Source organism: Manis javanica, chromosome 2, assembly GCF_040802235.1.
Source record: "Manis javanica isolate MJ-LG chromosome 2, MJ_LKY, whole genome shotgun sequence".
Lineage (NCBI taxonomy): Eukaryota > Metazoa > Chordata > Mammalia > Pholidota > Manidae > Manis > Manis javanica.
This window is the reverse complement of record NC_133157.1, coordinates 46,378,241-46,391,694: the sequence shown is the minus strand read 5'-3', so window position 1 is coordinate 46,391,694 and position 13,454 is coordinate 46,378,241. Positions and strand designations below refer to the sequence as shown.

Here is a 13,454-nt window from a genome sequence, read left to right as displayed (position 1 = left end):
CCTGAAGCCATTCTTCCCAAAAGGTTCTTCCTTGTTGTGACAACTTGTCCCCAAATGCCAAATGAATGTTACCCTTTTATTCATTCTTTTTTTATTTTTGGATAGGTAGAAGCAAGATGTCTCAGCTTTAGTACTACTGACGTTTTGGACCAGGTAATTCTTTGTTGTTGAGGCGTCTTGTACACTGTAAAGTGTTTAGCACCAACCCTGGCTTCTGCCCAGATTCCAGTGACACTAGCCTATTTGTGACAAAAATGTATGTAGACATTGACAAATGTCCCTTGACAGGGGAGCAGAAGTATCCCTGTTTGATAGTCATGAATGAGAATGGGCATAGAAGGCAATATATGGCAGATAGTAGGCACTCAGGAAATGATTTTTCTTTTCCTAACATTTCACTAACTTTGGATATTCTCCAAGTCTCTGTTTCAGCCTTCTTTATTTTCAATAAAATTTGTGCATTAAAAATGAATACCATCTTAAAGCTTGTGCTTCATCCAGGATGTGTCCCAAAGATGTCTCTCCCAGGGCTTCCTAATGCCCTATCAGACATTTCTATTAGATTGACTAACCACCTCCTTCAAATAAGCACACCTAAATGAAACTCATAATTTTACCTACTCAAACACATTTCCTTTCCTAATTTCATTGTTATAAACAATGGAATCACTTTTTACAGCCACAGAAACTTGTGAGGTGTAAGTACATACAGTCCCTTAAACGTTTGGTAGACCTAATTTTGTATTCCACTGTTTATTATGGGAAGTCATGTAAGCTCTCTGAGCCCATTCACATGTATGTAAGCATAGTGTTAAAGCACAGGAATAATATATATTAAGAAAATCACATATTGATTAGGGCTTAATATTTATTAGGAATAAGGAAAACAACTTTACATAGAATAATTTCCTGTTTACCATCTAAAATTTGATGTAATGAGTAAGTCATATTAAAAAAGCATCAAAGCAGGTAGGTAAATGGAGTAGTTTCCTAGAGAAAGAATAAGAAACTTTAACATTAAGTGTATATGCAATACCATGTGCTGGTTATTTATCATGTATTTTTCAGGTGTTAGGTACAATCTTCAAGTATAGTATACTGATGCTTTTGTGGGGTAGTGGAAATGGTACTAAGCAGGGAAAGCACACCGAGCTTTGAGACTTAGATGTGCAAACTTAGGCTCATCACTTCATCTTTATATGTGTTAGCTCCTTATCCAAGAAAACTGGATAATATCCCTGCCTCACCGGGTTATGATGAAAACACTGGAGAGACTGGCATGGGTGCTGAGACAATCCCCTTTTAGCTAAATTGTATCCTGGCTGGGATTTATGTTTGCCGAACCACACTGTACATAAGGCCCAAACATCTGCTAATGCCTGTTTTATTAGTAAGATGGTCATTATAGCATTTCTCAGGGCTATCAAATGGGAGGTGGGAAGATACTTTTTTTTGTTTTCCAAATGGCCAGTACTCGTTCTAGGGTTTTGGTGGAAGAAAATGTGCATTCAAGATAATTCACAGATTTTCAGGAAAAATCCTGAGTATTCTAAAGACTGACTCTTCTTCCTAACCAAGTGAGCACAGGTCAACGGGATACCAGCTCCATGCAGTCCCATCTTTGTTATGCCCTGTCACTCACTGGCATCAGTGCTAATTTGGGTGATGAAACACCTCATATTTATTGCCATAGCACTTGTCTAACATTTGGGGGTCATTTGATACTCCTAGTGTGATAAGTTCCACTCAAGTAGAAAAACTCTTCTGTGAATTATGTGTCAGCTGTAGTGGAGGAAAAAAGAATTTTCTCCCAACAGTCTGAGTTCTTATCTGAGGCCTTGTAATAAAAGACAGATTAACAAGAGAAAAACAAACAGAAGTTTATTATTATGTGCACCCCCTGTATATATGGGAGATAAGCAGGGAAAAATGCATAACCCCCTGAGTTGGCTTAGAATTCAGGTTTAAATATCATCTTGATAGGGAAAAGGGTGAGGTGGGGAGCAGGTATAGGCCTCTTAGAGGAGAGTAAATGATTTTTAGGAAGGATGAACCGTAGAAGAATGGGACCTTAAAATAATAGGTAGGAGGTATGATAGCTTGTGACAAAATTTATCTGGGTGTGGCAGCGACTTCTAGTGTCTCCCGTGAGAAGCTGATGACACTCCCAGGGACGGAATTTATAACTATTGAATCTCTTTTGGAGGAATTGTCTTTAGTTAAGGGGAGTTTGCAGATACCCCCCATCCCTGTATTTGCTGCTTTTCAAGCACTTACAGCTCAAAATAATATACCAAAATTATATATTTTTTTTTTGGCGGGGGGGCACGTCCTGAACTCCGACAGTCATATCTTGGGGTGGCATTCTCAGTTGCCTTTCTATATTAAATTCAGAATCAGAATGATTGGTGAGCTACTTGTCCAGCTTGAAATTGGGTGTTCCCTAGGAAACAAGGCCACCACTGGAGCTCAGAGGGTCCTGGCCTAACCACCGATTCTCTCCAACACACCCTGGACATAATGGCTACTGACATGTACAAACTTCAGTACATTTTTAAATCCAGAAGGTGCTATTGGCCACTTCCATACAGTGCTGGGAAGTACTCTTAGGAGACCACATCTTTCATTTGAATAAGCAAGAGAATAGCATGGTGTTATTGCCCCACAAGCCCCTAATGCTTTGGGAGTGAATCTTCAAAGAGTCACAGGAGAAAACCTTTATCCAGAGGTGAAAATAAGAGTCTCTGTAAGAATTGAGATTTTTTGAATTTGATAGATTTCTCAAATGGCATTGGGGATGAGGATTTGGTAGGTAGCAGGGAGTAGGGAGAAAAAAAGTCTGCCTTTCTTGTTACATGCTAAAGCCTGTCACTTAAGGGTGTGTGCCTGATTATTTCTCTTTCATGCATAGGTGCCCTGTTAGCTGAAGGTGCTGTGAAAAGTTGCCAAGAGATAAATTCAACTGTTTATGGAAATCATTACATGGTTCTGGGTGTATTTCCCTGGCACCCTCCAAGATCTATAATTTGGAGCTGAACAGCTGTTTTCTGGAGCTTGTAAATAAATGTATTTAAATATGTCTTAAATGCTTTGTTCAGAAAATGTACACAAAACAGGATGCCTTTCTAGTATTAGGGAACCTGCAAGAAGAAGGAAGGGAAACCTTATCAGTTGACTAGTGCTAACATTTATTGTGTGATTGGGATAGTGTTACATTCTCTCAGTGCTGGTTATAAAGATGGTAATTAAGTGGGCAGTCCCTGTAGGCTTCCAACCAAGACCAATGTAGAAGCATTTTTCCATCTCAGGTTTCAGCTACTACCTCCCCTAAGAGGGAACTGGAAAAGCAAAATAAGAAGACCTTTGAAGCCACATAATGTCTGGTCTGTCCTGGCTAACTGTGTCGTAACATAACTGACATTGTAGTAGGTAGCAGGAAAATCCATGTCAGAAACAATACAATTCCACGTTTTGTTTGTAGTGGGAGCAGAATCTGCACCCCCACGCTCCTGGGCAACCGTTTCCTGTTGCCTAGAGAAGTTGATGGCTGAGTCAACTGTTGACTGGAATGTGGTATCAAAATGGCTGTTGTCCAGTACCACTTTTTAAAAACACCTCAATATTAAAAAGCTGAGCCTTTTGATTAAAAAAACTGCTCCTATGTTCCTCTTCTACTTCACCCATGCTACCAGCAGCTTCTGTCATATGACTCCTAAGAAGACACTCAGTTTGATTCTTCAAGCTGTGTGTGAATGGGAAGCCACAGCCTAGCAATCACTGCACTGGGTCAGCAGGGCTGCGACTCATCTACTGAGCACACATCTGTGTTTAGCTAAGAAGCCATTGCTCTCCCATTTTCTGTGAAGAAATGCAAAGAAAATATAAGAAAAAAGTCAGGACTGCCCTATTTTACTAAATTAAAACAAAAAGGACTATCAGGACCTACCTGTGAATTTGTGGAGTAAAAGTGTATACCTCTCTAATAAACTTGCTTAAACTCCTAAGCTGCTATTTCACCCTATTTATTTGGAATTGAAGAGTTTCAGCTTTGAACCATTTAGCTGGTTTGTAGCCTATTGTACTTGGTGCTCAGTCCTGAAGGTTCCTGATACATCTTCAAACCACCAGATTATTTTATATCCAGAAGTGTTTGTTAAGACCTGAGGCAAAATATGCTTAATGAAGGTAACCATTTGGGAATGTCTGCATCAGACTGATTTCAGACTAGTGTCTAAGATTGCAAAATGTCAAATACTAGGCTGACTGAGAATTGTGCTAAGATTTAACTGAACCCTTTAATTCAAAAGCATGAACTTAAAAGAAAGAATCCTGAGGAAATCATCACTTCCTCAAATCTGACTGAAGGTTGAGAGGGATCAAGGGAAATTTCAAAAGCTTGGAAACTATCCCCAGGAAAACAATGAATAGGGCCTGGAAGAAAAGGAAAGAAGACATGCTAATTAACTGCCCCTGTAGAGAAAGCCTCTGCCCCTTGGCTTCCTTTGATGAGATTACAGAATTCTGAAACTCCTTCCCACCAGGAAGGTAGACTTGTTAAAAGAACATCCTTCTAAGAAGACAGGGAACACATTCCTCCTTCTTGGGAAAGTATATGTTTCTGCTTTCTGGAAGGACTTAATCATGTTTTTTCATCCTTGCAACCAGAGCTTTGTTTCAAGGGGTTCTGAATAAATCCGGTCTAAAATGAAGTTTAGATTGATTTGAGGATATTGCAAGAATTCCAGGTAGCCAAGTCACTGCACTTTTTATCTTTATACAGTATCCCTCAATAGGGCAGAGAGTCTTTAGCGATCCTCTTAAATTTCTCGTCTCAGGATTGTTCCAGTTGCATTTCTCCATGGTTCCCTCACCACCACTCTTGTTAGGGAAGGAGAATTCAAGCTAACTTACTTGATGTGACTACCATAACCTAGCAAATAATGTCTGTCCCCTTGCTTTTCATATATCCTCAACTCTCACCACATCTGTATACTCCAATTTGTACTCTCATAATTTAAAACACTTTAGCGTTGAACAGGATTTTAGTTTAAACTTCCCAGCCTAAGCAGGAAGCCCTATTCCTGACTTACGGTTACTAAGTCTTCCTTAAAATCTTCAGCGTCAGGGAACTTCTTGGTTGACTTAAACATGTTTTGATACCTCTTAATTCACTGTCCTCCATATACACCTTCCCCTCATTTCTTGGTTTAGCTCAACCTCATGTATCTTTCCAGCCCAGCTTAAATCCTACCATTTCCTCAACAGCTTCCTAGACTAAAGATGATAATATAAACTGATAAAACCAGCAGAATCATAGACTCTCAGTGAGTTAAAACCTGAAGTGAATATAGAGATGTTCTAGTATAGTCTCCTCATTTTACAGATAAGGGGGTTCTGACTGAAGTCCAGGCCATATTCTACATTTTGACCTCCTTTTTAACGCAGCCATGAATGTGCTCCTTTGTCAAACACTGCAAATATGTTTGCATTTTTTTCCTTAATTGCAAGATTTTGAAGGCAATAATTGTAATTTCTGTCCATATTTCACATGGTGTTTCATACATACTAGTTTTTTCTAACTCAGTGCCATCCAAGAGAATTTTCTGTGATGGTGTAAATGCCTTTATTTGTTTGCACTAACCAATGTGGTAATCAGTAGGCACATGCAGCTTTTGAGCTCTTTAAATGTGGTCAGTGCATCTGAAGAATTAAATTTTTTAAATTATTTCATTTTAATTACCTTGAATTTAAATATATATTATATATATAAATTTAAATATAACTGCGTGTTCCTAGTCATCACCATATTGAACAATGTAGCTCTCATTCATTGATTCATAGCAAGTGAAGAAAAATTAGAATACATTTGTTGACTTGATGTTTTAAACATTGTTTGAATCAGAATAACAGGTTTAGAGATGAGAGGGATCAAATCTCATCACCTCAATTAATGCCCCCAGAAATGTGAAAAGGCATTGGTTCAATGTCATATGGTTACCTAGGAACAAAGCTGGCACCTAGGGCCTATGCCTCCTAGCTAATAGTTTTTCCTTTATTTTTTTTTCTTCTTTCTCATATGTCTTGAGGAAAGTAGAAGGAGGAATCAAATAGTAAGCGGAAGGGAAAACCAACAGAAATAAAAAAAAATATGGTGAGAATGCAAGAGAATTATTGGTAAGAAAGAAAAGAAGAAAGCATGCGAAATGAGAGTAGAGAAACTTTCCAAGAGTAGAGAAATATCAGAGAATGGAGATGAAGAAAGGTGGGGGGAAAAAAAAGAACCGCATACTTTCATTCATGGGTCAGTGTAAATGAAACAATTCCCTTTTAAATGTAAAACAATGTTACTGTAATAAATCAGGGACCATTGCTTAGGTGTGCCCAGGATTACACAATGCATAGAGGTTAGTGGTTACTGAACCACGACAAAGCCCTCATACTAATGAATTACATTCCTTAAGACCTTTGTCAAATCAATCAAAGAACTCTCTCTGAATAAGCATGGAATGTTAACATCTGGTTCACCGAATGGAGATAATAGTTTCATCCAAAGCCTTAGTGAGTCAAGCTTTTATCCCTCCTTGTTGTCCACTGATCCCACTTTATCCTTCCTCTTGCCTTGCAGCTCTTGGACGAAGGAGAGACCTCACTGAAGCTTCGGATTCGCTTAGAGACCCAGGAAATAGAGAGCACTGGTGGAGGTGAAGCGTCTGGAAGCCTGAAGACGGCTCTAGATGCCCCTTGTCCCTTAGAGTCCTGGTAATCTAAGCAGCTTCAGCAACCTTTGGAGAGAAATAATTTGTGTGGATACTGTAGTTTATTAGTAAGAGAAACAGCTAGTTCCCCAAAGCCGACTGGTATTAAGAACAGGTTACTGCATTGTTTGTTTGTTTCACAGTATTTTGTATTTTATAGAAAGAAGGAAAAACTAAGACTAATATCTGTGACTTCAAAATCTGTAACACGCACTTTTTTTTTTTTTGTTATCTTTCCCATTCTCGCAGGGAAGTGAAATGACACTGCATCTTCTCAGATGTATGTGGAATAGTTTTTTTTTTTCCTTGATAATATGATGGTTGTCCAGTTAGGTCATAGGCATAGCAAGTTTTTTTTTTGCATCCTGAATGCTACTTTGCCTGGAGACATGGCACCAATGTCACAAGCTAGTGTTAGGATTTATTCATTCAGGACTCTAAAGTGGGATTAATAATCATCAACCTTCCAAATCTCATTCTCTCTCTTTGTCCTACCACTTTTCTTCTTCTAAGTTTCCTTATTTCCTATTAACAACTACTGCCCTTCCTGGTCAACTTCATTAAAAGTCTGTGTGGGCATTTTGGCTGTCCCTTGTCTTTTATGCCCTACCTCGAGTTGATTGCTCCATCAAGCAACTTCTCTTTACAAAGTATCTCCCCTTTATCTGCCTCTTCCCATTTCATTGCCTCTACCCTAAGGCAGACAGAGTGCTGTTAGCTTGCTTTCTTGTCACCAGTTCAAGCTACATACTGTCCCTTAATGAATCATTCTAAAGATTGGGAGTAATTTTATCACTGTATAGTTCAAAACTTTTCAACAGTATGAGATACTTAAAAGGGAGAAGAAGTCGAAGGAGAGGAAGAGGTAGAGGAGAAAGGAAAAGGAGGAGGAAGTTGCCAGTGGAGCTAGAAAGCTAAGAAAGTTTACTATTTATAAGAATTCGCATATAGTACTGACAGCAAGTCAAATCAATGGGAAACTACATTTCATGAACTAGTTGTGAATATTGGCTTTAAAATATTTCAGTTGTATTCTTACCTTCCAACATACACCAAACTAACTTTCAGACTGATTAGAATCTTAAATGTGAAAAAAAAAGATTCTAAAAATACTTTAAAAATATGAGAAACAATAATTTTATATCAAGATTAGAAGGATCTTTCTAAATAAAATTTAAAAAGAAGAAAGAATAATGTAAAAGATTAAATATGAGCATTAAAAATCCAATAAAAAACCCATTTGTAAGGTTCAAAAGCAAATGGCCATCCAGGAAAAATATTTCCAAGATATATGACATACAAAGTGTGCATGTAATTAAAATATTAAGATCTTGTAAAAATCAGCAGGAAAAAAAACAAGGAGAAAAACTTTGCAAGGATTATGGAGAGGGAATTCACAAATGTATATAAATAACCTATATCATGAAAAGAAAGACATCAGAGCAATTGTACTTTTTCCCTCTGTGCGTCCCTCTGTTGTTTTAAGCCCATAGAATCCCTCCTTATTTTAGGATTAGTCAGTCAGATTTTTGCTAGCTTATGTTTTCAGTTTGCATTTATATTTTAATTCACTCTATTTATTTGGACGTATGCTCTGAGTCTTAGAGTCAATTTGATTGTAATCTTTTCCCTTCTTCCTAGACTGTAAGCTCCTTGAGGGCAGGAACAACGTTCTATTTATTTTTGTGGCCCCTGCAGCATGCAGTAGCGGGTGTATGGCACACATAGTCAACACAGAAGGGGTAGAGAGGGAGAACCAGAGAAGTTCTGAGAGAAGAGGCATCTTTTGAGATTAGTCTTAAAAGTCTAAAATATTTTCTAGATACTGTCATTCTTTTTCCTTTTGTGTATTTCTTTCGGGTTAAACATGGCCTAAAGGCAGGGTAACATGACATAAGAGAAAAAGATACTGAAGAAAGACGTATGAGGAGTCGAATACTGACCCTTCTAACTGCTTATGACACTCTGAGCCTCTATTATTTGTTTATACAATAGTATAGAGATTACTACCTGCATGGTTATTAGGAAGAGGAAAACCCACCTTTGTGAAGTGATCAGCATACCGGTCCATTCCCTTTGTACTACATACTTTTCCTGCTATTCTGGGAGAGGCACTTTGCATCTCATAACCTCTTTTTCTGTAGTGAAGTAAAAATGTGGTAGTTTGTGTGAAAACATCTTGTAACACAGGATTTTTAACAGCACAACCTACTAGGAATTAAAGTTTTGGTATATATTTAGGTGTAAATTGCTTATTGTGCCTTTGTTAATGATAAATTGAATGGAAATGAAATTTGGGTAGTGTCAGTAACTTCCAAGCAGAAGAACAGAGGTCAGAAAACAACAAAGTTAAATGTGAAAAACAGGCAGTTAGCAATTTTGAATGTAATGGAGTCCTGTAGTAGAAACGGCACAGATTCTGAGGAGAGGCAAACATGAGTCTGAGGCACAGCTCTGCCACAAACTCTGTGCAACCCTGGGCAAGTTACTGACCTCATTGAGACTTGGTTTCTCCAGCTGTCAAACTGGGATTAATAACGTCCCCACAGAAGGGGTGTCGTGAAGATCAACGTGATGAGCAAATGAAAGCATATGGCACATAGTCGACATTTGATAAATATAGTCGACATTTGATCAATGCTTCTGTTTTTGCTGCTTCTTTCCTCTCAAAGACTAAATAGCCAGCCTGAATCACCATAATACCTCTGGGCATTTATATGTTTAAAAGACCTGAATATGATTTCTTAAACACCCACCTAACTCCCAGTAAGTGACTTAAGCCTCAGAGAGAATAGATTCTGCTTTTAGAAATGTGTTCAGATTGATCCCTGTGTTTACAATAGGATTTTTGGATCCATGTATGTCTTATGACACATGGTCTAAATCTCTATGCATATTCAGCTGATCTCGGTTTGTCTTGCAGGCACACAGCCATCATTTTGCTCTTGGGAAGACGGAGAACATTGTGTACCAATTCCTTTGTTTTAAAGCATTATCGGTAGTCATTATCACTGCCTGCTTTTTAAATTTTGTGAGCTGTGTAAAATGTGTACTCTATACTCTTGGGAAGGTTTTTTTCCCAGTGAGAGTATTTAAGTTGAATGTTGTTTTAATAGTCTGGGAGTGGAGAGACTGGTAATAAAGCAAAGCATTTGAAATTTTTAAAATAAGCAGTAGATTTATAGGAATTATGTGAGGATGTTATTAGTGATTAAATACAATATAAAAGAATACTGTATCTAGAGTGAAAAATGCTAATCATAACCCAGCAATTTTTTCTGGCTCTTTTTATTTTGTAATAAAACAATGCTGATATTTTAGAATGAATGAAGCATGTCATTCTATATTTGCGTCAGTTAATTTTGTATAATTGGATATAGCAGAATATATTTCTACTTTGTTTTTAAAATTGTTAGTTAACAAATATAATTTCAGTCTCTCTTATTTCCTTTCAGATATGGCCTCGAATGAAAAGAGACAACACCCCTTTTCTCCAGTGATAAACACTCTGCACACACCATCTTCCCTCCCTTTCCTTAGTGTGGAGATGTGTGTTTGCTCTTCCCTTTATCTGCACGTCTTGGTCATACTGTCTTGTGAGAATCTGTAATTTAGTAATTAGCCACTGTCTTGGCTTCAGAATTATTTCTATTAGGGAAATAGTTTAGTGTTTGATTTGTGTCTTTTATGTCCACTTAGCACTTGAATTATTTAATTACCTAAGTTTAAGGTTTAGGTTGATACAGTTTTGCTTGTCCCCATTTCAGCGCTAAGGTAAAAGAGGCCTAGAGAGTTTTCACAAATTATCCCACATTCTTACCTAGTGAGTAAGTTGAAATTATAACCTGTATCTGAATAGAAAATAAATTAAGTTTTTTCCCAATTTGAGGCTGACAAATACATTAATATGATGAAGTCAAAGATGATTTCATCTCACCCCTTCTCCGGAAGTCGTAGATGAACGTATCCAGGACATCTGAAAGATTGTCCCTGTCACACTGCTTTCCCTATGGGAAACAGCGTGAGGGAAAGGAAATGAGTCCTGACCCTCCCTGGAGGAAATGCTTATACATATTTGGAATCTGAGGGGCAGCTGCCAATTTCACCTGGGGGCAGGAAGTACACACCTGTTAGCTACATGGTTTTTAGAATAGCCTGTATTTGGCCAGATTACAAGGAACACTGTTGTTATGGCATCAAAAAAGGAAGCTGATTTACATGCGAGTAATCCTTATTAAAGGGGATTTTAGGAAGCTGGACACTTGAGAAAAGCAGGCAACTGTGAAAAGAATATATCCTGCTTCCCTTTGTAAAAGCCAACAATTACCCAAATTGGGTTGGGATTAGATAAGGCAATCTGTTGTAATAGAGTTGATATCTGGGAAGGGAAAAGTTTGAGTTATTCAGAGATAAACCTCTTATCATGGTTCCCTTTCCTTGATCATCTTTATCCTTTCACCCCACCCCTACCTTTATACTAGTGGTTGCTGGTGGGTTGAGGAAGGAATGACTTTGGAAGTGCTCCTTAACCAGGCTTTTGTCTGCATTGTCCAAGGCTCAAGGCTTTCTCATCAGCCGCCTTTCCTGCCCTGTCATTAGTCCTAGTGGCAAAAGAGCCACATTCTCATGAACTGACCCATGCAGCGAACAGGTCACCTCAGATGGAGGCTTGCTGCTTTGTTTAAAGGCTACCCAGATTCCCAGATGTTGAGGCAAGAGGCAAATATGTGGGCACACTTTCATTGCTCTTTAGTTTGTTTTTTGAGCAGTGGAAGAAATGCGGTTCCACCTGCTGGCTGAGTGCATGGTTTCACGTGGGCATGGTGGATTCTGACGTTTTCCTGTTACAACTGTAAAAAGAGTCTCTGTGAGAGAAACTGTAAATTCTCTCTGAATGTTACTAGAGTTTAGGGAGAATAAGTATTTTTTCCCCCTCTTTTTATATTTCCCCTTCACTTATGCTTAAAAATAGGTAATTGGAGCAGGGCTGCAAAGTGTAATCTTGCCCCAAGGCTAAGTTTGCCACCTAATGACACATGGTTGTTCTTTACTGAGGCAGTCTAGTACTCATTATCCCTAAATTAGCTCCCTTTTCTCTTTTGCTTTATTATTCATCCACCTTCTTCATTTGGATTTTTCCAAGTGAACCATGGCAAAGTGTGTCTTTGTGAGGTTGTGTGTCTGTGTAACAGTGCATCTGTGTGAGTGAGTGAATAGCCCCCACACCATTCCCCTCATTTACATTGCTTATTGAAGCCACAGCAGTGGAACATGGACAAAAATCTTTGGTATTGATCCCTTCATAATGATCTCACATCCATCCAGGGAAAAAAAAATCTAGCTAAAAGTAGAAGCTGAAATTCAGTTGCAAAGTTCTATTGTCACAGCCTGATGCAAGCAGCTCAAGCTCAAGAGACAATTCCTCTAAGTTGAAACTGGCTTTTGAAAGAACTGGCTGAAAGTGTCTGTGTAAAAGTATAAATAAGTTGTTTACATCCTGTTCTGTCAAGAGAAAAGTTTCATACATTATATCCAGTTAGACTTGTAACATAAGGTAAAGATAAGAAAGTGCTCATGTGGCCTTCTTTGTTCAGACCTGGGTTGAAATCCCACTTTACCCCTGGTAACCTATCATTACTTAGCCTGTCTGCGTCTCACTTTTCTCACCTCAAATAGGGATAATATCAACTTTACAAGTTTGTGGTGAGAATCCAAAGAGATGATATTCAAGATGCTTAATATACTTTTGTTATGTTGTAGACAACAGATTATATTAAAAATTTGCCATCCTTTTTGATTTGCTTATAATAAACTGAAACAGCTTTGAAAAGTTTTGGTCTAAGAGTCTAAGAATGTGAGCTTGGATTTTTTTTTTTCTCTACAATCATTTCTTTCATCAGTTTGGAAAGGGACCTAGCATTTCTGAAGCACACCAGCATTTCTGCTTTACATCAGACACTCTGCTTGGCAGTATAATTTTATTGAATACTTGTATAAACTCTGCAAAGGCTTATTATTATTCCCATTTTGTAGATGAGAAAGTAGAAGCCCAGAGAGGTTAAGAAACTTGCCCAAGTTCCCAAAGTGGAGGAGCAGGTATGCCACAAGGGTTGTCAAGTCCCCAAGGGTAGAAATCAAGAATTAGGGTCTATTTCATTTGCCTGAACTTGCTGTAAGAAAGTTACTTCCTCTCACATATTATGTAACAAAATCTTCTGATTCAGAGGGTCAGTTTACCAGAGAAGGGAATTTAGCAAATTTGCCTACCTGCTTGATTCCTAAAGTAAACATGTGGTATGTGTATTCAAAATATCAAATTTGCTTTTGATGTTATTGAAAGATTCCATTATTTCTGCTTCCTTCCAAGCTGATTTCCTCCAGACACACATTTTGTTGATTACAGCATTTCCAATTTGTCTTCTGTGTCCTATCTTAATATTTCAAACATAATCATTCTCTTTACCCCACCATATTCCAGTTCAAATTTCTTTTCTCTTCATTAGGCCTGAGGTACCTGGGTGTTCTCAGCCTCTATAGCACCTGTAACCCTGGGTTGTTGGTTATGTTCTATTGTCCTTCCACATACAGCCTTGTTCTTATTCTATGAAGTCATTCCTTCCTCCTCTATATTCCTTCCTCCTTCCATGAAACCAGAGTTAGCCAGGAGAGAGTTCAGAAAAGTGGTGTAGGGGGACACAT

General features: G+C 38.2%; 1 long non-coding RNA gene across 5 annotated transcripts in view; it reads left to right on the top strand.

Annotated features, from left to right (window-relative positions):
• The window catches only part of LOC118972757 (uncharacterized), a 133,382-nt gene extending 120,678 nt beyond the window's left edge, over nucleotides 1–12,704 (top strand). For 4 of the 5 annotated variants that reach the window (XR_012127685.1, XR_012127684.1, XR_005061836.2 and 1 more), the window contains 2 exons: nucleotides 6,626–6,759; nucleotides 10,211–12,704. This is a non-coding gene — a long non-coding RNA (uncharacterized lncRNA). Of the gene's footprint in view, nucleotides 1–6,625; nucleotides 6,760–9,678; nucleotides 10,064–10,210 lie in introns of those variants that run through there. The other variant, XR_012127686.1, reaches the window with a different exon arrangement.
• The last annotated feature ends 750 nt before the right edge of the window (nucleotides 12,705–13,454 follow it).